Source organism: Nomascus leucogenys, chromosome 18 (genome assembly GCF_006542625.1).
Source record: "Nomascus leucogenys isolate Asia chromosome 18, Asia_NLE_v1, whole genome shotgun sequence".
Taxonomy (NCBI): Eukaryota; Metazoa; Chordata; class Mammalia; order Primates; family Hylobatidae; genus Nomascus; species Nomascus leucogenys.
This window is the reverse complement of record NC_044398.1, coordinates 82,403,453-82,429,005: the sequence shown is the minus strand read 5'-3', so window position 1 is coordinate 82,429,005 and position 25,553 is coordinate 82,403,453.

The window sequence follows — 25,553 nt, the reverse complement described above, 5'->3', positions numbered from 1 at the left end:
CTAGTGACTAAGTAGCTTTGGAGTAAGAAGACCTTGCCATCTGGCTCAACTCTGGCAAGACCATTCTAGCTCAAGAGCTCTCATGAGCCCAGCCAGGTCGTCACTGGACCTGCACCACATTTCAACTTCTTCCTCTACCCAGTTCTGCCTTAGTCTCTTCCTGTGGCAGGCATAGATCCCAAGGACCCTCCTTATAAATATCCCGCACACTAGATTCTATCTCGGAGCCTGCTTCTGCGGCAGCCCAACCTGCAGTAGTACTTTTTATGAGCAAGGGGCCAAGAGCAAAATAGAAAACTGGTGTCCCCCTAAGTCCATTCAGACTATTATAAGACAGCACGAAATTGCTCCTTCTCCGGCTTGGGTAACTGTTTAAGCAGGTCTCTGTTAGCTGAGTTATTACCAAATCAGCCTCTCATACTGCAATATTCTTATTTGCAAAGAACTCACATGATTTATTCTTATTTGTAGAACTTTGTGAGATTAGGCTGTTTCGTCTTTACACATATTCACTTAACAAGATTTAGTAAACACCTACCCAGGCACTGCACTAAGAACTGAGGGAGTGGAAATGACAAAAAGTCCCAGCCATTACCAGGCTCCCAGATGAGCAGAGGGCACAAACTCCAAAACACATGAGACATACAGTGGAAGCCTGAACACAATTTTTTGTGAGTCCACATGATGGCATAATTTGGAGTTTCAAGATGGCAGAAGAGGAGGCCAGAATACACAAGCTATTGCCTTCACTGCAGGCATTTGACCATAGTAATGAGCAATACAGACCCTGGAGTGAGACTATGTGAGTTTGAATCCTGCCTTCATCATCTTCTAGTTCTCCCTAGGTAAGCTATGACATAGCCTCCCTGGGTCTCAATTTGCTCCTCTATAAGGTAGCAGTTATATTAATGCAAACCAAAAGTACCTGAGACAGGTCTGAATCAGTTTAGAAAGTTAATTTTTGCCAAGGTTAAGGACACACTCATGACACATCCTCAGGAGATCCTGACATGTGCCCAAGGTGGTGGGGTACAGCTTGGCTTTATACATTTTAAGGAGATATGAGACATCACTCCATACATGTAAGATGTACATTGGTTCGGTCCAGAAAGGCAGCACGACTTGAAGTGGGAGCTTCCAGGTCATAGGTAGATTAGAGTTTCTAATTGGCAATTGGTTGAAAGAGTTATTATCAATAGAAAGGAATGTCTGGGTACAATAAGAGGTCATGGAGACCAAGGTTTTGTCATACAGATGAAGCCTCCAAGTAGCAGGCTTCAGAGAGAATAAATTGTAAATGTTTCTTATCAAACTTAAAAAGTCCATTCTACCAGTAATTCCAAAAGGAAGGAGGGTATAATGAGGCATGTCCAGCTCCCCCTTCCCATCATAGCCTGAACTTGTTTTTCAGGTTAACTTTGGAATGCCCTTGGCCAAGAGGAAGGGTTCATTCAGATGGTTGGGGGGTCTTAGAATTTTAATTTTGGTTTACATTAATCAGCTTGGGCTACCACAACAATACACCATAGACTGAGTGCCTTAAACAGTGAATAATTATATCGCACTGTTCTGGAGACTGGAAAGTCCAAAATCAAGGTGATAGCCAACTTGGTTCCCCAGTGAGAAATTCTTCTGACTTTCAGATGGCTGCTTTTTCCCTGTGTCCTCACATGGCAGAGACAGGAGAGGGAAGCAAGTTGTCTGGAGCCTCTTCTTACGGGGGCCCTAATCCCATTATAAGGACCCCACCCTCATGGCTTTATCTAAACCTAATTGCCTCCTCAAAGGCCCATCTGCAAATACCACTACATTGGGGGTTAAGGCCTCAACATATGATTTCTGCAGGAGTGGGGAGGCACAATTCAGTCCATAGCAGCAGGACAAATAGTGTTTTCCTCATAAGATTGTTGAGTCTTAAATGAGCCAGTATATATAGAGTGCCTAGAACAGTGGCTGCCACATATTAAATGCACTATTTGTAAGCATTAGCTGTTATTATTAAAGCCACATAAGCTGAGTCAAAAACCGGGAAAGATCAAGTGTGTCAAGGCCTCACTTGCTGGGGTGTAGTTCCTTGGGATCATATTGCTTCTCAATGGGAGGGAGAAAAATGAGCTTATTCTTCAGAATTAAGAATGAGCTTATTTTCATGTAAATATTGGCTTGGAGAGCCCCTTTGCAATCAATTATTACTAAGGTGAAAATCCTGAACCTCTCTACTCTCTGCACTTTCATACCTTTCTTCTGCATTCTCATCTTTCACTTGTGATCAAATGCCTAACAATCTCAGAAACATGTCCACTTAGGGGATTACTCTTGTTAAAGAGTATTTAGCTTTTAATCCCACAAGGCACAAGCAGTTTGAAATATAAGACATCATAGAAAAAGAAGTATTTAGCAGGGTTAATCTAGAAGTGAGAGGTGAAAAGGGGTGAAATGGAATCCAAAGGAAACCCATCTCAATGAAAATATGAGTTTTAAGAGGGGCAAGCAATGGTTAAGTTCTTCAGCCTATCAGTGGCTCTAGAATGGTGTACAAAAATTATGTTTTACTCAGCTCCCATACCTTCTTCACAGAGAATACATTGAGCTTCAGCTTATTTTCTACTGGAGGCAGGCTGCTGGATTAAGTTCTGCATTCAGGAGATGTGGTATTAATGTCCTTGGTTAAGCAAACGGAGATTTCAAAATCCTTTAGGCTGGAAGAACTGGGTCCTTCATCCCTTTTTTAAATTCTTACGTCTCATTCCTTGCTTGTTTCGTTTAGGCTGCTGAATTCATTGGCAATTGTTGACAACTTGACTGTTTTGATTCCATCTTAGACATTTCCGTGGTTGTTAGACTATAAAGTTGACAGCCCAAATCCTAAAATCCCTGGTTGGCCCATTCAATCTCTTTCTTTCCTGCTTAGTCCTCCTTTAGAAGGAATGAAGCAAGATGTGGTAATTAGAATGGTGATGAAAAAGTGAACATACACTGTCAATAGGGGTGTGGAAGGCACAGGTACTCTCATGCATTTTTTAAAATAAGAGCTTTATTGAGATAGAATTCACATATCATAAATTCATCCTTTTAAAGTATAAAATTCAGTGGGGTTTAGCATATTTATAGTTGTAGGAGCATCACCACTATCTGAATTCAGAACATTTTCATCACACCAAAATGAAATCCTGCACCTAATACCAGTTACTCTTTAGCTCCTTCCTTCCCCCAACCCCTGGTGACCATTAATCTATTTCTGTACGGATTTGCCTATGCTAGATATTTCATTATATAGGAATCATATATTCTGTGGTCTTTTGTGGCCTTCTTTCACTTAATATTCTCAAGGCCTCATATATTCTTGATAGAGTATAAATTGGCTCGATATTTGAAGGCAAATGTGTCAATATCAATCAGAACTTAAAGTGCATATACTCAGAAATTTTATATCCAGGAATTAATCTTTCATAAATACTTCCACAGACATAAAAATAGTTATACAAAGACATTTATTGCAGCATTGACAAAGATTGGAAAAACTCTAAATTCCATTAGTTAGAGAGGCCTGGTTGAACAGACTGTGGTTCACCTCTGCAGTGGCGTGCTATGCATTCATGCACAGATTGAATCAGTCCTGTATGGAATGGTGTGGAATGATCTCCAGAATTTATTGATAAGTGAATGTAAGGGAACACGACAAGGTACAGAGCAGTGTGTGAAATTCTGTGAAAATATGTATATGTTATGTTTATGTGTGTATATGTATTTATGTGTGTGTGTGGAGAGAGAGAGAGAGAAACGGTGCATGCAAGAAGAATATCTCCGTTACAAAGTCTAAAAATGCACTAGCGTGGTTATCTTCAGGGAGGGAAAATGGGGGTCTGGAGACAAGGAGCAGAAGAGAGGAAGGGTATTGTTTGAAATTTACTTACCAAGTACACAGATTCTGAACATTTTAAATAGAGATGTGTATTATGGCCCTGTGGATGCCTATTAGCATCTGGGGACCACACAGGAAATCCCACAGCCTCTTTCCTAAAGGGTTTTGTGGTCAGTCACAGTGGGGACTGACACTCCTGTAAAGACCAGCTTCAGTGAAACATAATTTGAAACTCAAAGATTTCTGTTCTTATCTTGCCAGAGGCCTGTTGTCACCTGCACAGCATTTCTACCTGCCCATGAAAGGCAGACATGTGCACTTTGATGTCAAAGACCAACCGGAAGAGTAACTTTAGAGATGCTCACCCAACCTCCCCCTGTGCACTGCCTCTCTTCAATGCTCCTGACCTCATCATACTTTTGGGAGTGGCTCTGAGTCTGTGTTTCCACCACTGACTCCTTTGAAGAGGATCGTCAGCCTTGGGTCTGGAATGTAGCCCATTATCTTAATGTTCCCCTTGACCTTTGGTGGAAACACTGCCATTTCCTGTCCTGGTTCCTCATCTTCTCTCATGTGCCTAAACACTGACCCCAAGTGGGAGAGAAGATACAGTAAAGTTCTTCGCCTTGACACTGTTCTCTGCAAAGTCAAAGTCACTTTCAGTCTTGATTTTAACCAGAGCTTATTTCCTCCCACCAGTGTTGGGATGAAAGTCAAAGATGAAGTGAAAGACAGATTGTGTAACTTTTATTTTCAAAAGGGTGTTTAATTTTGGAAGGTATGATTAATATTTCAATACTGCTTATAATGGCTTCATTTATTTTTTTTCAGCCAATAAGTGAGAAATCCTGTCTCTGTAGCCAAAATCTCATATAATTCCTCCCCAGCAATACAGAAGTCTCTCTGTTGCTACCTAGCATAAAAATGTCAATACACATCACGTATTAAAATTCACCTGTATTTTCTCGACACCTTTTCGATATCTCTCCAAATTGCTTTAGTAATCTCTGGCATCAAGAACTGGTAAGAGTATGTGGCATTTCCCTTCCTGTTTGAGTGACACCTATTAAGAGAGGTAGCAATTAAAATCAAATTGTAATTTTTAAACCTTAAGGGAAGCTATTGCAATATTGCTAAGAACATTCAGTTACCAGTATGTCAGCTAACACCTACACCCGCTGCGATTAGTGATGAAACAAACTTCTACGGACCTTAAAAAACCAAACCTCTCTTTTAAAAAAATCATCTTATGAGTAAACAGTCCTGTTCACACATGTATATGAGATGTCATCCTTTCTTTACAGTTACGGCGCTCTGCCTTGCCAAAGCTGCTGAGCACTGACTCACTCACAGGGCATTTGGAAGGTGGGCGATTTGTTCCTGCAGCATCATTGCACTCCAAATGTGCTGAGAATGGATGTAGCCTCCAATGCTGCCATGCCAGCTGCAGCTTATATCAGAGGGATCAGCAGAGGCTATTGTCCATTCCTCAGCAATGCACTTGACCTTGAGAGCTATATAGAACGAAAGGAAACCCACTAAAGCCAAATTCATGTCCTAAGATTTATATCCTTTTTAGAGATCCCACTCCTGGAACATAATTCAGGTCCAAATCCTCCTCTTCTCCTTTCCAACTGCCACTGCCTTAGAGTAGTGGACTTATCTCCACCTGCACATTTTAGAGTCACCTGGAGCAAGGCAGGGCGGCAGACATTAAAACATACCAGTGTCAAGGTCCCATCCCAGAGACTCTAAATTAATTAGTCTGTGTTGTGCCTGAAATGAGTACTTTTTAATACCTCTCTAGGTATTTCTAAAGTACAGCTAGGACTGGAAACCACTGGAGTCCAGCACAAGCCTTTCTCATTTCTTACCTGGTTTATGGCAAATGCCTCCTGAATGCCCTTCATCTTTTGTGCCTGAGGCTAATCACCTTTAAAGTGTTATAATGATTGAATTATTTTTATACTAATCCATGTTTGATATAGAACAATGAGAAAATAAAAATGAGCAGAATGAAAAAAACTACAAACTATAATCAGAAAAATGATACAATATTTTGTCTTTCCTATTGGATTTTTTATGTACATAAAATAACTATTTTCAAAAATGATATCCAGCTATAATTCTCTGTAACCTTCTATTCTTAACAATATATTATGGGTAAATTTCCATGTCAGTGAGTATAGATTCATATTATTTTTAATGGCTACATAGCATCTGAGTGGGTGGCAGCGCCTTTGTGGTTTTTAACCAATCCTTTGTTTCAGGGTTAGGCATTTACATTGTTTTGTGAGTTTTTGTTGTTGTTTGGGTTGGTTTTGTGGTTGTTGTTGTTGTTTGTATTTTGTTTAGCTATTACAAAAAACATTGAAATGAGCCATTTGGAAAAAAAATTGTTTTGTGAGTTGGCCAACTTCCTTAGGATATATTCCTAAAAGTAAATTTGTTAAATCAGTGTATCTATTCATTTTTAAGAATTCTGACATCTGTTACAAATTGGTCTTCTAAACCACTCATATACAGGTAGTACTTAAGAGTCTGTTCTTCTAGTCCTTCACTAACGCTGGCATTGTATTTTTTTTAAAATCTTTGTTTAATCTGGTAAGTAAAGAATGATAGCTACCTATTTTAATTCATTTAGATTACTAGTGAGTTTGAAAATTTTTCATCTGTTGTTTTTTGGGGGAAACTTTCGAATATCTCCTTTTGCAAATGTTTTCTTTGTGTTCTATAAGGCATTTTCTTTTTCTTGTATGTATGAGTCATTTGTATATCAAGGCTATTGAATACCCCCCAATTTGTCCTTTTTACTTTTTTTAAAACTTTTGTCCTTTTAACTTTAGTGGTTTTGTGGTTTACTTTTAAATCCTTATATATTCAAATCTATCCCTCTTTTCTATGTGGTTTTAACTTTTCGATGCCATAACGTTGAAAGCTTTTCCCCAAGTTAAAAGTATATACTTACCTATGTTTTTTTCTAGTACTTTTATGGTTTTATTTTTTATGTAATTAAATCTTTGTGGCTAACTCTTAAAGTACAAATATGATCATGCCACTCCCTAAGTCCTCCGCTGTCTCCCCATTGCGTATGTGATACAGTTGAAGTGTCCTCATGCCCCACACATTATCTGGTCACCCTTTAGCTTGCATGTCCCTCTCATCTTTGCTCATAGAGCTCTTTTTTCTCTGCAATACACTATGAGTCTTTTTCTCCATCTATAAATAGGCTATTACTTCAAGTTCCATGAAAGTAGAGAACATGACTGCTTTGATAATCTCAGCACCCAACATAGTATCTGGAAGAAAATATACACTCAATATTTGTTAAAAGAATGAATAAAACATTACCTCTCCTGGGAACCTACCTCCAATGTCTCTGGGCAGAATCTGCCCTTTTTCTATTGCATTCCTAAAACACATCATTGTGATCACTGTTATCATATGATGTCATTATATTGTATTATAAATCATTGAATCTTTGCCTATCAATCAGGTTCAACTCACATTTTTATCCCTTGCTCTTTAGCAAGGTTGGGACATGCAGTGGGTACGCAATACATGCTGTTGAACTCAGACGAGTGAATTCTGACGAGGTCTCCCTGGCTTGCAGTCCTGCCTTGGCATATCCTTGTGTTAAGAATTAAAGACCTTGACAGTCTGTAAAAAGACAACTAAATAATTAGGTGACAATACATGTGCCCAGGTAAAATCTACAGTCATTAATATGGGGTTAAAATAGTACATAATAAAAATAGTGTCTCAGAGTAATAGTGAAGCCATGATAGTAATGCCTTCTGGCACCTGCTTCTGGGGCTATCCATTATGTCATTGAGAATCAGAGCATCAATCTGGCCCAGAGCCCTATCCCTGAGTAAATTAAAATTTTTAAAAAGACCCTCCAGAATTAGTAGAGAATAATAGTAAGCTAACTAACTTTTCTCCAAGAATGTTGTAGCTAAGCATTACTATGCTTCCTTTCAACAGGCAGTGAGAATTGAGTTACTCATACTGTTCCCCTTGGCTGCCTTTAACTTAGGGGTTTGATACGGTTTTTTTTCCTAACTTCAACTTTTTTTCTCCTTTTAAAATATTTTTACAGCTTTATGATACGCCTGCCTTTCATTACAAGCCACCTCAAATCCCTTTAGACAGTAGAGTTTCTATTATAAATAATAATAAAAAAATTTCCTCTGCCTCAATTCCCTCTGTCCCAAGTACTCAATGCATGAACGACATAAACTGAGGCTTTAAGAAATAGGATTTCAGCCCTTTGAGAAAGCTGTATTACAAATTGTTTCCACTTCATAGCTTGGAACAAAATTGGAGTTTTCTTTGGATGACATCAATGATCATAATCTCTGACATTTAACTGACCTTGGGCATGTCATTTTACCACTTCAAGTTTCAGTTTTCTTATCTGCAAAGCAACAATGCGGGTGGGTTCCTTCCCACCCCAGAACTGTATCTAATCATCTTTTCCAGGAAGATAGGGACAAAAGGACCACCCAGGCAGCACAGGGAAAGGAATCTTCCCTTCTATCTGGCCCCGTAACCCTAACTTCTGTCAGTTACTCTGCTGCAGATAAAGGGTAGGGGAGTCAATTCCCAGCCACATACAACCCCAGGGCTGCTCTGCCATTCATAGCAGCTCCCCACCACAGAGAAGCTGGATGATGAGCTGACCAAGCATCCTGACTGGACTGCTGTTTATGGCATATGTGCTTTCATTTGTGTGCCCAAGAGGCTACTAGCAATAGGTTAATTTGGTGCTCCTACAAAGGAAAAGTCTTTTGCTTTTCTTTCTCAACTATATCTTAGGTTTTAATTAATTAAATTAATATGGGGCTTAATAGCAGACATGTTTTGGACCTTGGAGCCTGTGTACCCTCACCTTACCCAAGTGGTACTGTGGACCCAGGCTAGACCCTGCCAAAGAATTTTCTGTATCTAGGAGACAAAGCATACCCTGTAGCCTTCAGGAGTGCTGGGTTATCCCAAGCCCAGCAAAGAGCCTGCAAAGAGTGTGCTAGCAGGACTGGGAAAATTCGTTTCCTAGCTTTCTCTAAGAAGCAGGCACGCTCTCCTCTTCACACTGTGGCCTAGGTCTGATCAAAGGTGACAGAGAAGGCAGCTTTCCCTTCCACATCTGACCAACAAAAGCAGCCCCAGTGAGGGAAGACTGGAAGTGAGTATGGCAGTGGTTCCTCAGCTCACCTTACACTTTCCAGATAAGTCAGTGATACACGCCACAGGGCTGACTGTATTTTGAGGCCCTCCCATAGCTCCAGAAGCCAGCCCATTCTACCAGGCTGTACTCGGGACAAAGGAGGCAGCCCAGCCCAGGTACTTAAGTAGACACAGCATTTGGCCTCAGGGTTAAGAGTACAGGCAGTGGTCCTAAACTGCCTTTTTTGTAGCCTGGTTATAGTAACTTGAGTGAAATTGTTTAACCTCTCCCTACCTCGGTTTCTTCATCAGAGAAAGGGGGCTGCTGTGATAGTTGCTACATACGGAGTATATGGAACAGTGCCTGGTAGGGAATAAGTCCTGTAAAAGTTAATCATTTTATATACATCAAATAAGACCATTCTACCTCCTTTGTCCCCCCAGATGAAGCTCATAGAATGATTCACATTGATATTCATGTTTAAGCCTTAAGCCTTTTTTGTTCTTCCAAGACTTCCTTTGGTGGTGTACATTTTGATTGTATCTGCTGGAATAACAATGCTGATGGTTGGTGAGGTTGGGAAGAAGGACAGGGAGGGAGAAATAACATTAACTGCCTAAGAGATTTCTCTGAAAGAACATATGAATATTGAGTGATGACTTGGTTTTACCAACAAAACCCATAATTATTGCCTTGTGTCAAGGGTGAGGTTGACTTAAATCATCAAGACTTGAGAATGAACTCATAATCAGAAAACGCAGACTATTAAGTTTTGTTTGCTTGCTTGTTTTTGCATATATCTAACCCAAATCTTGTGTTATTTCAAATGGTGCTATATTTGTCTATGCTTGTAAATTGAATAACATCAATATGCAAAACTGACACATTTTTCTTTTTGGGAGAATATAATCTCCCAAAGCCACTCCATTGGTGATGTGACTTGATTTTTTTCTTAATCAAGAAATGTGGATAAACTTGGTGATTCAGAAGGATTGATTACTACAGATAACCCACTTACGCTTAACTAGGTCTTGATCCATGAATGCATGAACTTTAATTTGCAAGCCTCTTTCTCCGCACCTAGCCATGGTTAGAGACGCTATGGAGGAAGGACGAGTAAAACTCCAAGCTATTAAGGAGGAAAAAGAGGCTGCTTAGTTGATTAATCATTGTAGAAGTCTCCATCACATTCAGCCTGGGAGATTTCATTCATTCACACAAACGCCTGCCACTTTCTACACCCAGGAGTTGTATCATCCACCAGGCACACTAGAAATGTGGTTAGTGCTACCGAGGACCTGATGCTTTACTCTGGTTTAATTTTAATTGGTTTAAATTCAAGTAGCACATGTGGCTAGTGGCTACCGTATTGCACATTATAGGCATGAGAACATTTCCACTCAAATCTTCATGATGATACAATGGGCTTTAACAAACCCTTGATAATAAAAGACAAAAGCTGCAAATGTTATAGGTCAATAGTTTCTCCACAAATCTTTATTTTTAAGTTTTAAAAATACAACCCAAATATGTTTGTGTTCCCTCAACCTCTTCTTCAAGGTCCTAAGAAACATTGAGGAAACAGATAAGCATAGGATAGAATTTTTCTTTTCTTTTCAAGTACCTACAATTCTCAGATGTTAGACTGACTTCTTCCATAACTGACTTTTAGATCAAAGTAGCCAAAAATGAATATGCAAATACATTGTCAATGATTTCAATTCAGGAAGAAGCTGCTCCAAGATCTCATTATTCTGAATGACATGGAAGAATCATGTACACATTGCCCATTTCCTATCTCATTCTTTTCTGGTGTAGAGCTGCAAATCCCATTAGCAGGTTTTCCTTCAGCCCCCGAACGATCTGTGAGTGACTCACGCTTTAGAACATCTTTGCTGCTGGATTACTTTGAAAGACAGAAGTTGGGACAGTGGCAGCGATAGGCTGAAGATGAGAGGAATACCTAACATGTGCCTTATCTGCAAATTTTCACTTCAGTCATTTAAAAAGTAATTAAGGAAAGGAAAGAGGATCCTGATAAGATAGAATTCAATTCCCTTCTTTTAATGGATTCGGGGAATGAGGAAACATAAAGATAATCCATCACCGCATTACTGCCATCACCAGAGTTGTCTGTTTCAAACAGCCTCTATTTCCTTCACCAGGAGGACACAGACCTTTGTGTGCTCATTTGGGTGTCAAGAAATGCAAAAATGATAAAACTACAGACTTGGAAATAGCAGCTCTCAGATCAGAGCTGAAAATGTCTGCTCTGTGTTCTGCGGGTCTTTGCTTCTTGTGAGTCCAGACACCTGTCACAAAACTATGTGGCTGTGGGTGGCCCTATTTGTAGGATTTCTAAGCCATCTGACCCTAGATAAACCTTGGTGCTTTTTAAGAGCCAGCTTAGGTGCTGGACCAAATGGTGAAAAATTGCTTCCTGACTAATTGATGAGCCAGGGTGCTTTGATGTTACAAGTGTGGTTGGAGCTTAATGCAGCCATATCATGAGGAACACTGTGTCATCGGTGGGATGTGGAAAACCACTCCTCAACTGCTTACCAAGAGGCAAACCATCAATAATGAGACGGTTTGGAAGCTGAGGTTATGAGTCATTCATGTAGATATAGGTAGAGGCTGGTCCTAGGCCGCCAGCAACACTGATATAAAAGTGTTTATAAGCATGTATTTTAGGACAATTTTACAAAATAACAGAAATTATTCATTGAGTCCTTGGTGTGTTTTACACACATTATCTTTAACCTCACCACACCATTTTTGATAGGTTCAAGTATTTTTTTTTTCTCTTCCCCAGATGAAAGAACCAAGACTCAGAGAGGTTAAAATTCCCACCCAAGATCATGCATTTAAAAAGTGAGAAAACCAACATTCAAATTTAGGTCTTTCTGACCCCAGAGCCTGTGATTTTTCTGTTTCACTAAGTGCAGTTGCAGAGATACGCTTGTCTCAGCTGTCTTCCAGTGTGATGTATCTGAAGGACAAGAGGAAGAATTTCAAAAACGTCTCCAATTTTCTTGCCTTAGAGCCTCTACCAAAAGAAAGAAAAAAGAGAGAGAACCAAAAGTCAAAGATAAGAGCCCTGGAAGAATCTGCTATGAAGAATGGCCTTGGGGCCAACTCAGTATTAATTCATAAAGGAACTGAGCTGGAGTCCTCATTAGTTGGGTGTGTCCTTGGTAAACCAATTATTAAACCCTGGTATGAGGGATGAAATGGCTTTGTGTCTAGTTTTTGGCTTTATCAATTTCTGATGACTATCCACAAAAATTACAAATACATAAACATTTTTCTACAGCAATTCTTCTTTCAGAAAAGTAACCTATAGATATACTTGTATGTATACTAAAGGATGAATGTACAAGGTTGTTCCTTGGAGCGTTTTGTAGTAAAAAATAGGAAACAACCCAAGTTTTTATCAATAGAGAACTGATTCAATAAATTATAGAACATCCATCCATACAAGAGAATACTATAAACTATAAAGAAGAATGAGAAAGCTTCCTATAAAATGATACAGAAAGAGCTCTAGGATATATAGTTAATTGAAAAAAAGGAAGGTATTAAACATTGTTTATAACATGGTAACTTTTGTGTAAAAGAAACGAGAAGCTCATGCTTCCTGATGGAACATAGAGACTATGGAAGAAACTAAGAATAGTGGTTACCATGGCGCTGGAAAGGAAGAGCATGGCAGATGAGGGACAAGGATGATATGGAGTGTTTTACCCTTTTTGGATTTTCAAACATGCAAATAGTATTCAAGGAATAAATCTAAAGATGAAAATGACAAGTCCTTTGCTAAAAGATACATTCTCTGAGAACATATTCACAGCGGGGCTGTGCTTTTTTCTCTGATGAACACCAGACTCTTAAGCCAATGGCCAGGGTCGAAATGCTTACTTTGCCACTTCCTAATGGTGTTAAATTTTCTGAGTCTCAGTTTTCTCGTTTTAAATAAAAAAGAAGAAATAACGTCACTGTTTTGAGGGCTGACCAAAATAATGTGAAAAAGTGCACGGTTAACCTTAAAACCTCTTCCAAAACATGGTTGTGTCACTCCAAGGCAGTGAACTCAAGGCCTAGGAAGATGGGCCTTGCTAAATACTAGCCAGAGCGCCAGAGAACCCTCCTTCCTCCTCTTTTGACCTTGAATTTTACTAAGAAGGCTTGTCAGAATGGACTTGAGGCCCTTAGAAGGGCTTCTCCTGTATCTTCCATCGCAGTGATGCAGCCAACCTTAGTGCCTAATATCCAGATGAACCCATCTTCCCTCCTGGCCATTGTCTTACTTTATCCTGTGAGTGATCCTGGTAGTAAAGAAAATCAAGGTCTGATTCTAAATCCCAGGAGACCAGATTTTTATCTGGACACAGGTGTCTCAAAATTATCAGCCCTAAACGATAGTGGTGGTGATTGCACAGCTGCCAGGAAACAAAGCCAGAGGTGGCTATTGACCAAATGGATGTTACACAACTGCAAACTGATGCATGGTGGCTTTGATTTTCCATCATGAGATAGGAAATGGAAGATAACTTCAAGACTGCATTTGGATTTTTGGAGATAAAATTCCTAGGCCCAGCTGCCTGTTTTGGCTGTCCCTTCTGGCATATACTGCCGCCTAAGGGCTTGCAGCTTAGCTTCTTTGTGGGGGCTTTGCTCCTGCAACGTGGCCCCCTTAGGTTTGCTGATGGCCTTTCTCCTCAAGAGTAACACATTCCCAGGGGGATACTTCCTGCCCTTGTAGCAAAGATGAGTATTTTAGCAGTTAAATTTGTCTGAGTTCTCCCTCTGTCCACTCTCCTAAATCTAGATAATTCCCTTCCCTCCCCTGCTACACAGGAAGAGTCTTCTCTTTCTGATAGCTCAAGCTCCCATGCTTTCCCTCCTTTTTTTTTCCCCATTGCCTTTTCTCTGTTTTTTCAATATTGAGAGAAGTTTCCTCTATCCTGATTTGAACAAAACAATGCCTAAGACCTGGTTACTTCAAGCAGCTAAAGTACCCCAGGGTACAAACCTCTTCCTGTCTCTCAAGAAATGAGGGAGAGCTGAACCATAGCTCCTCCCAGTACCTGCTGCTTTGCCCCTTCTCCTGCTCTGTTCCACAGACTCTGAAACCTAGGACACCTGTAACCCTGCCTGCTCATCAGCTATGGAGTCAGGCTTCGCATTCTCCAGTTTGCTGGACACCCTCTGTCCTTGTTCAAACTGCTCCCTGACAACTCTGAAATGGGCTTTCTTTAAGCATTCCCATTGAAAGAAAAAATAATTATACAGACAAGCTGATGTGGAAGCAGCTACTTATCAGCTCTGATGACAAATGTGCAAGTCACTCACTCCATTCTAAACAATAAAGTCTCCAATTTATACATCTGACTTAGACCAAATAATTTGATTGTTTTAATCCTTAATAATTCCTAACATAGTGCCAAGCACTATTTGAAGTACTGGTCTCAGGTCCAGTTCAACAGCAGAGCCTGAGCCAGGGATTCTGTGCAAAGGAAGGAATAATTTTATGGAGGGGAAACCAGGAAAGGCATGAGAGAAGCAGGGCAGGGAAAGAAGATAAATGAAGTGTGGCTTTAGAAGTCTAGCCCCAGCCTGATCCTATGGGAGTTCTGACCAGTGGATTGTACCACAGCGTTTAGTCCTCCAGAAGCAGGGGTGCTGGCTCTTATAACCCTGAACCAGTAGGTCATTAGCTATGGTCCACTTGCAGTAGTGGGTGCTGGGAGAGTGTATAACAAGCACCCTCTCAAGACAGCACCTGTCAGCCAGGGGCAAGCCTCTTGAGAAGGGTGCAGGTGTGAGTATTTCTTTCCTTTTTTTTTTTTTGACATGAAGTCTTGCTCTGTTGCCCAGGCTGGCGTGCAGTGGCGCAATCTTGGCTCACTGCAACCTCCACCTCCTGGGTTCAAGTGATTCTCCTGCCTCAGCCTCCTGAGTAGCTGGGACTACAGGCACGTGCCACCACAACTGGCTAATTTTTGTATTTTTAGGAGAGATGGGGCTTCTCCATGTTGCCCAGGCTAGTCTCAAACTCCTGACCTCAAGTGATCTGCCCACTTCAGCCTCCCAAAGTGCTGGGATTGCAGGTGTGAGCCACCATGCCTGGTCAGGTCTGAGTCTTTAGTTGCCCAAACCCTCAGCAGGTAGGGATGGGTATTTTCATGGAGTAGCCACAGTGTCTGTTGCAGCACTCTGCCTACATTAAATTATTTAGTCACTACACCGTTTCAGGTAGATTACTATTTTATAATCCCCATGTTACAGAAGAGGAATCCGAGACAGCGGGTTAGCAAGTATATTGATGAAGTTCACAAAGAGCTGTGATTTAAACCAGTCTGACACTAGCATCTGTGTGTAGCCTCCATATGAACCTGCTCTTCACACTGGAAGATGTGAAGCAGCATAAACGGGCAAACTCTTTTCCTTACATACTCACCGGGTCACTTTGGTTAGTGGTCACATCTGCTCAGGCGAAATGATTATTATATTTCACGAGCAGATATTAAATTTCTTTTATTACTACAACATAAAGATTGACAAATACTTTTAAAAATAAAGACTTGATAGCAACACTTACGCCAAAAAACATGCAGTAATATATATTACTCCATTTCTAATTTTAAAGCACAGTTTATTCTCTATTAAATCTATATTTCTCATAAATTTCCATGAATATTATTTTAAAGGCTGAAACAAAAAGACAGTAGGAAATAAACTCTTCATATTCGTATTATAAAAACGTTTTGATTCAGTTTGCCGGCTTCGGTTTGAATCCAGCAGCACATCAAAAAGCTTATCCACTACTATCAAATTGGCTTCATTCCTGGGATGCAAGCCTGGTTTAACAGACACAAATCAATAAATGTAATCCATCACATAAACAGAACCACGGACAAAAATCACATGATTATCTCAATATATGCAGAAAAGGCCTTTGATGAAATTCAACACCCCTTCATGTTAAAAACCCTCAAACTAGGTATTGATGGAACGTATCTCAAAATGATAAGAGTTACTTATGACAAACCCACAGCCAATATCACACTGAATGGGCAAAAGCTGGAAGCATTCCCTTTGAAGACCAGCACAAGACAAGGATGCCCTCTCTCACCACTCCATTCAACATAGTATTGGAAGTTCTGGGGAGGGGGCAATCAGGCAAGAGGAAGAAATAAAGCATATTCAAATAGGAAGACAGGAAGTCAAATTGTCCCTGTTTGCAGATGATATGATTGTATTTAGAAAACCTCATCGTCTCAGCCCAAAAACCCCTTAAGCTGATAAGCAACTTCAGCAAAGTCAGGATACAAAATCAATGTGCAAAAATCACAAGCATTCCTATACACCAATAATAGACAAACAGCAAAATCATGAGTGAACTCCCATTCACAATTGCTAAGAGAATAAAATACCTAGGAATACAAATTACAAGGGATGCGAAGGACCTCTTCAAGGAGACCTACAAACCACTGCTCAAGGAAATAAGAGAGGACACAAACAAATGGAAAAACATTCCATGCTCACGGATAGGAAGAATCAATATCATGAAAATGGCCATGCTGCCCAAAGTAATTTATAGATTCAATGCTATCCCCAATAAGCTACCATTGACTTTCTTCACAGAATTAGAAAAAACTACTTCAACATTCATATGGAACCAAAAAAGAGCCCGTATAGCCAAAGCAATCCTAAGCAAAAGGAACAAAGCTGGAGGCATCACACTACCTGACTTCAAACTATACTACAAGGCTACAGTAACCAAAACAGCATGGTACTGGTACCAAAACAGATACATAGACCAATGGAACAGAACAGAAGCCTCAAAAATAACACTACACATCTACAACCCTCTGATCTTTGACAAACCTGACAAAAACAAGCAACGGGGAGAGGATTCCCTATTTAATAAGTGGTGTTGGGAAAACTGGCTAGCCATATGCAGAAAACTGAAACTGGACCCCTTTCTTACACCTTATACGGAAATTAAGATGGATTAAAGACTTAAACATAAAACATAAAACCATAAAAATCCTAGAAGAAAACCTAGGCAATACCATTCAGGACATAGGCATGAGCAAAGACTTCATGACTAAAACTGAAAAAGCAATGGCAACAAAAGCCAAACTTGAAAAATGGGATCTAATTAAAGAGCTTTTGCACAGCAAAAGAAACTATCATCAGAGTGAACAGGCAACCTACAGAATGGGAGAAAATTTTTGCAATCTATCCATCCGACAAAGGGCTAATATCCAGAATCTACAAAGAACTTATACAAATTTACAAGAAAAAAACTCCATCAAAAAGTAGGTGAAAAATATATGAATAGACACTTCTCAGAAGAAGACATTTATGTGGCCAACAAACACATGAAAAAAACCTCATAATCGCTGGTCATTGGAGAAATGCAAATCAAAACCACAATGAGATACCATCTCATGCCAGTTAGAATGCCCATCATGAAAAAGTCAGGAAACAACAGATGCTAGAGAAGATGTAGAGAAATAGGAACACTTTTACACTGTTGGTGGGAGTGTAAATTAGTTCAACCATTGTGGAAGACAGTGCAGTGATTTCTCAAGGTCTAGAACCAGAAATACCATTTTGACCCAGCAATCCCATTACTGGCTATATACCCAAAGGATTATAAATCACTCTATAAAGATACATGCACATGTACGTGTATTGCAGCACTCTTCACAATACCAAAGACTTGGAACCAGCCCAACTGCCTATCAGTGATAGCCTGGATAAAGAAAATGTGGCACATATACACCATGGAATACTATGCAGCCATTAAAAGGATGAGTTCATGTCCTTTGCGGGGACATGGGTGAAGCTGGAAACCATCATTCTCAGCAAACTAACACAAGAACAGAAAACCAAACACCGCATGTTCTCACTCATAGGTGAGAGTTGAACAATGAGAACACATGGACATGGGGAGGGGAACATCACACACAAGGGCCTGTCAGGAGGGTGGGGGGCTGGGGAGGGACAACATTAGGAGAAATACCTAATGTAGATGACAGGGTGATGGGTGCAGCAAACCACCATGGCATGTGTATACCCATGTAACAAACCTACACGTTCTGCACATGTATCCCAGAACTTAAAGTATAATAAAAGTTTTGAAACTGTGCTTTAGAGCAGAAGTTTATGTCCCACTTGCCATCTTTATAATCATGTTTGGTCATTTTCTTTCTCCTGACCTCTTCAATTTAACATGAAAGATGAGACAGTTACAATTTTCAGTGCTGTGTGTTTGTGTAAATGTTATGGAACAGACCTTGATGTTTAAGAAAATGTTTTAAGAACAGATACTGAATATCTATGAAGGATGCAGAACATGTTTCCGTCACTCAAACTAATGACATGCTTTTTAAAAAGTATTAGCATGTGGAACGATGCCAAGGTGAGATTAATACTGCCATAATACTACCTAAAAAGATGAAATCTGGGAAACACATTTCATCTATTTCCTATGCTTAGTCACAAAGCTAATCCCTCCCAAACAAATTTTTAGAAAAAACAAAAAGTGGGCTCTTTAAAACCCCCAAAGCCTTCTATTCCAGATAGTTTTGTATTCTGTCTGTTTAGCACTATTCTTTGAGATATAGACGATCTCTCTGGGAACCCCAGACCATGTGTTTCCTGTGGTGTCTTGGCTAAGCTCAGCAAAGCCTAGGATTTCACTAGGTGTTAGGCAGTAAGATCTACTGTGATGGTGTGGACTTCCCCTTAAGGGACCTATTAGTAGGTCAGAATACCTAGCAAACTTTCCTAAAAGTAGTCCCAGAGGAGCTGGAGAAGGTTAACCAGAGTTAGTGTGGCTATGAGGGACCAGCTGAAATAAAGCAGCTGAAAGCTCTCATGGGGACCTTAGCTTAGATAAGCAAAAGCCGGGAGGGGAAGGAGAGAAAAAAAAGTCTATTTTCTGACTCTCAGAAGGGAAGGAGGAAGTTGGCTAATTAAATTTGGGGACCCGGGTGAGGGAAAAGACTCCTTGATTTGACTAACCCAGGAAGGAAATAAATTTGTTGGAAAATTAGAATATTGAAACTCTAACTTTTGGACTTTTTTGAATGCTTGAAAGTGGAAAGACTGGTCTTGGGGGAAAAAGAGACATCTCTGTATCTGAGCTTCTCAGAGAAGTGTTAGTGCCACCATGCTGTTTGCTTTAGTGAAAGGAGAGTCTTGATTGGACCTTGTCCAAGTCAGTTTCATTGCCAGAACACCCAGAGGACCTCATACTGAAGTGGCCCTTCAGCCCCAGAGCTTTCCGTCCCAGCCTCTTCGCCCTTCCCAGACCCGCAGCTCACTCCCTTCCTCTCTTTCTTACTACCTCTTTAATCCTTCCCTTCCCACTGGCTCCTTCCCCTTGGCCTACACACATGCACATCTCCAGACCCTGAAAAAACAACCAAATCCTCCCATGATCTTGTCTTCCTCTCGAGTTACTGTCCCATTTTCTTTCTGTCACCACTCACCACTCGCTTCCTCTGCTTCCTCACCCCGGTTTACTTACTTGACTCCCTGAAGCCGGGATCCTGCCCCGCCATGGAAAGTGCACCCCTGAACGTCCTGAGCCTCACATCCAATGGCTTCTCTTTCCTCCTCCTCAGCTTCGGTCGCGGTTAACTCTGCGAATCACTCCCTGCCAAAGTCTTCTCCTGTGTTGTTCTGAACACAGCGTTCAGCTGCCTCCCCAGGGCCTCCCAGACCATTCTTGCTGAGTCTTCTCTGCAGGCTCTTCCACCAACCACTTACATGTAGACACTCCCTAAGGTTCAGTTGCCTTCATCTTCTCCTCACTCTGTGTGTACTCCCTGATGAAGTCATCTACTCTCCTGGGTTCCATAATCACTTCCGCGTGACACACTCAGATAATGAAAAATATTTAATGTCTGCACAGCCTCAGCCTCTCTACTGAACCTCGGCTTGCAATGCAAGCTACTAGATAACTTGTAGGCACCTCAAATTCAACAGGTACAAAACCAAGCTCACTATCTTCCTTGTTGAATCCTTTCTTTCCCTAAAATTCCTTTCTCTTCTGCTGGCATCAGTACTCAGTCTCTGCTCCTTAGGGTCGTCTTTGACTTGTTCCTCTCTCTCATCTACCATGTGTAATTTAATTTTAAAATTCTGATGATACGTCTTCCACTTTCTCTTCCTGTCTAATGCCTTCTTACTACTCCCACTGGCCTAGGTTAGGCTTCCAGATGACCTCCTTATCACTTAAAGACTTTAATAAGTCTGGACCAACTCATCTTCCCATTCCTCATCACTTCCTCCGATCCATCTCGCACTCAGACATGAAGCATTAGGTCATTGAACTGATGACATTCTTCCCATATTCAAAAATATTTCATGATCCCTGTCAGTTACAAAATAAGCTTGACCTCCTCTGCCTCAGCACCCAGTCAGTAGACTCAAGGTCTTCTTCTAGAAACCAGTGCCCAGCATTGCTTCCCGTCACTCTCCCTTCTACAACTTATGCACCCTGCTATTCTGCTTGCTGAATATATTCTGCATTTCTGCATTGTTTCCTGACTTGTTAGTATTTTATTTATGTGAAGACACTTATAGTTGCTGCCTGCTTAAATCCTACCCAGACTTCTAGGCTTTGATTAAAAACTACAGTGCTTCCTCCATAAAGTCACTCCAGATAACATCCTCCCTACTACAAGAAATGACTCTCCCTCCTCTATAAATAATCCCATTACTTTGACTTCTAATATAACAATGCTACTCAAACAGCCATAAAATAGCAGAACAGCATCACTGGAGTTTGCTAGAAATGTAAGATCATGGGCATGATCCCTGACCCAATATCAGTGGGGGTGGAGTCTAGGACTTGTGTTTTAACAAGTTTGCCAGGTGATTCTGAGACAGGCTTGTTTAACCACGACTGCATTCAAGCCTTTGTCCTAGAGCCACATTATGTGTTTGAACGTGTTTTCCCACCTAGACTGTGAACTTCCTGAGGGCAGGTCTTAGCCATATTGTTGTTTTTTATAGGTGCTTGATGCAAGCTTGTTGAGTAGTCACCAATAGTATCTTCATGTGGCCCTGGAGTACTGCTTAAGTACTATGGGTTCTGCAGAGAATTTGCTACTCATCAATAAAAGAATCAACCCTCCAGTTGCAGTTTATATATTTTGTCTTTCTTTGTTAGATTCGATGTCAGTAGTGGGAAGAGAGGAAAATATTTTATCTAATGCAAATGTCCAGGAAGAGTTTCCTGACCAACCTTTGACTTCATCTTGGCTCCCTACTGAGTGCTGAGGAAGAAAGTGAATGTATCAGACATTTATTGCCTACCAGACACTATGCTGTTTTTGTTTAACCCTCCCAACAACCTATGATTACTTCCATTTTAAAGATGAGTAAACTGAGGCTCATAGAAGCTAGGAGCTTCCCTATGATCGTGCAGCCAGAAGTCTGAGACTATAGGTCCCACTTGGAACCATCACACTAAATCCCATCTATGGTTTCCTGCCTACTAAGTACATCTGGACTTTTCTTGGAAGACTGAGGAGTCTCTGTGGGTCTCCTGAGACCATGCAATTTCCCAGCCCAGTGGTTAAACCAGGTTTTACTGTGTCTCTATGATCCCTGGCTTTGCTTTTGGCCTTCTCAAGCACTAAAAACTCCCTGGCTACAATAGCATTTTCTTGCCAGTTTTCAGTAGACTCAAGTTCAAGGCAATTATCACCTGAGCAGAGCCTCCTGTCCTCAGACAGTACTGAGAGGAGATGTTCCTGGAACATATTAAAATCCGCCTGGAGCAGTCTGAGTCATGCGTCCTGTGAGTCAAGATCCCTCTGAATTGGAGTAGGCAGCAGGGCCGTTGGTTTTTATGGCAATGTACTCAGAACTCCTGGGGTTATGTTAATTGGCCTTTTAAGCCCTGGCAATCTCTAGTTTTGGCATGGGGATGGCTATTCACAATTGTCCCCCAGATAAAGAGTGATTGATTTTGGACAAAGCCTGTGGTCTGGAAGGCTCTCCTTGCTGGATCCCAAAGCACCAAGGGCACACCCCTGTCTAGAGTTCTGGCCCAGGTTTTACAGCCTCGGACTTGAGAGCTGAATAAAAAGAAAAGTCAGACTCACGGTTCTCCCATGGGCTTTTCTCAGGCACAGGTTTTCCAGGGCACCAGGGAATAGACATGTGTTTGGAACTGGGAACTCAGAAAGCTGGCTTGAGCCCCAAACCTAGTCCCAAGTTACCTTTCTATTGTCTGGGGGAAGAGGAGAAGGCACTGAAGATGAGGAGGGGACAAGGGGATTACTCTACTTGGCAGTTACTCCCACCCATAATCTAGAAAGAAAAACTCCAGCTGGTGAGTGCTTTTACCACCATGCTTAAAGAGAAAGTTAACAGAAATATAAACTGTCCTTCATTCTTCATTCATTAACTCAGCAACCATCTTTCAGCACCTACTGAGTATCAGGTGTTGTTCTGGGGGCTAAGTTATAAGGAAGACACCATGAACCCTGCCCTCAAGGAAATCCCAATCTAACAGGACACCTGTATTAGTGACTCCCTAGTCCTTTGGAGTCATCCCCTATCTGCAACTCAGTGACTCATAATCCCCAGAAGAAGTAGGAAGGAAACGTCTTTGCAGCCTCAGGCCCAAAGGCTCCTGGCTCCACTCCCACACCTGCAGGCTCGGGCACAGAACAACACCTGGCCCCCTCTGACCCCTCCCACAGGAGCCCCTCTGATGTCCTCTCCAGGCAGACACAGCCCTACATGCCCAGGTACCTCAGCCCTTCCTGAAGCTACCCTCAGTCTTAGCCAAGATAATTCTTTATTTCTCCCTAGCTCTGCTGAGCTCTTGCTCTAGCTCCGATAAAATCCCTCATTCTTTCTAGAAAGCTGAGGAGAAAAATACTACCTCCTTGACAAATGTGGTTCCCCATCCCAGATCCCAGTCTTAACCACAAGCCTAAGAGACTAGAAAATTCAAAAGTGATTAGGATCAGTCACATTCTTATTCTGAACCTCTCCCCTGTAGACTTTAAGGACCAGAGAAACAAAAGAATCCCATTCACCTCCCCCTTACGCTGTCATCTCCCATCTGTGGGAATATGACAGTGAGAGAAGCAGAGAAAGAAAGGTGGTGGGCAGCCAGATTGAAGGAAAATGGTGGACTCCAGGCAGAAGAAAGCTTCCTGGCAAGTCCTCTGAGAGGACGCTCCTCTCTCTGCTTCTGGGGACTCCCTGTGTGAGGGAGACAGGTCAGTAGGGGTGAGCAGGAGCAGGCAGAGCACCTGTTAAGTAGGAGCAAATGAGGATAAAAAGGGGAGTGTGAGGTGGGACGCCCCTACTGGCCTCCTCCAGTATTGCAGACACCTGCAGTCCTCAGTACCAGGGGCCAAGAGTGAGTCATCCTTTAGCCCCTCCTCTCTGGGATGCACAACACTGGCAGGTGCTGTTCCTCTTTTTCTTCAAGATGGGCAATGGGGGCCAGGTATGGTGGCTCATGCCTGTAATCCCAACAAGGATTGGGAGGCCGAGACGGGAGGATCATTTGAGGTCAGGAGTTCAAGACCAGGCTGGCCAATATGGGGAAACCCTATATCTACTAAAATACAAAAAGTAGGTGGACATGGTGGCAGGTGTCTACTCCCAGCTACTCGGGAGGCTGAGGCAGGAGAATTGCTTGAACCTGGAAGGCAGAGGTTGCAGTGAGCTGAGATCACGCCATTGCACTCCAGCCTGGGCAACAGAGTGAGACTCCATCTCAAAATAAATAAATAAATAAATAAATAAAAAGTAGAGTTTCAGACTGAGGAGGGGACCAATGGATCCTAATTTTATGGTCCGTGGGGCTAAATAGCCATGCACAAGACCAGAGAGCTAAGATATAAGTTATGTCCAGATAAGCAAGCTCTGCCTTTTACTTTGGGAAGGAGAATCCCTTAGACATATCTGATATGACATGGGAGGTGGTAGGGAAAGAAGTCAGTGCCAACAGCTGTGGGGCCTGGGGAGAAAATCAGATTGCAGTAGAAACAAGAATAATTGCCTCTCAAAAATGAGGGGCAGGAATAGGAAGGTGGCAGTCAAAACTCCTACAAGCTGGTTCTTTTCTAGAACATAGCAGCTGATTACATAGAAATACTTTTGCTATCTATCCTTACTTTTAAGCTAGTTTGGTAAGTTTTCCACCTAAGGTTTGGTAAGTTTTTCACTTCAAGTAAAAAGTACAGCAGAGCCACTTTAAATGACATCTACTAATTGCGGATATAGACAACATCCAATTACTTCCCCTGCTTCTGGCAATATAACATCATCCATTTCGTGCTGGTTTTTCTGTCTAATCTTCCCTCCCCAGATTCATTATCCACCTATATCCACCCAACTCTGAGCTGGGGTCAGGGTATCTGATCCTTATGTTTGTGTTTGGGCCCCATTCCTCTGGCTTCCAGTTGGCTTTGGTCAAAGGGAGGCACCAGCATGAAAGTGGAGGGAAAATGGTTCTTACCTTAAGTTGTCTTAAAAATATCAGCTGAGGCCAGGCACAGTGGCTGACCCCTGTAATCCCAGCATTTTAGGAGGGAAAAACAGGTGGATTACCTGGGGTCAGGAGTTCAAGACCAACCTGGCCAACATGGTGAAACCCCGTCTCTACTAAAAATACAAAAGTTATCCGGGTATGGTGGCATGCGCCCATAGTCCCAGCTACTCAGGAAGCTGAGGCAGGAGAATCACTTGAACCTGGGAGGCAGAGGTTATAGTGAGCCAAGATCATGCCACTGCACTCCAGCCTGGATGACAGAGCGACATTCTTTCTCAAAAACTCAGCTGAATGTGCCTCCTGGTCCCCCTGGTTCTTGCCAGGACCCTGTGTGACACACCACATTCTGTGCCGATGTCCTCCCGCCCAGCAACAAAGTCATCCAACAATTCATCTAGTTGTGCCCAATAAACTGGTGGATGGCATTGGTAGGGAGTTTGAGACACCTGCCACCATGTCCACCTACTTTTTGTATTTTAGTAGATATAGGGTTTCCCCATATTGGCCAGCCTGGTCTTGAACTCCTGACCTCAAATGATCCTCCCGTCTCGGCCTCCCAATCCTTGTTGGGATTACAGGCATGAGCCACCATACCTGGCCCCCATTGCCCATCTTGAAGAAAAACAGGAGAATCTGAATGGATGTTAAGGGTGGCATCTTTATTTGTTATTGAAAGAAGAGGCTGGAAAATATGTAGGTGGAGTGGGGGATGAAGAAGGTCTTCTATGTAAAAATAAGAATACTTTCCAATTTTTTTCATATTTTTCATGAAGGTCTCATGTGCTGGTTACTGTGCTAGGTCCTGGGGATGCCAAGATGCCTAAGGAGCTTACAGGTTAGTGGGGGAAGAAGAAGTGCAAAGAAATAATTAGAGCATAGGAAGAGCTAGGTCAGAGATATGCATGAATCTGAGACAAACACAAGGGAGTAGCTAACTAGAGAATTAGGAAAGGCTGCCCAGAGGA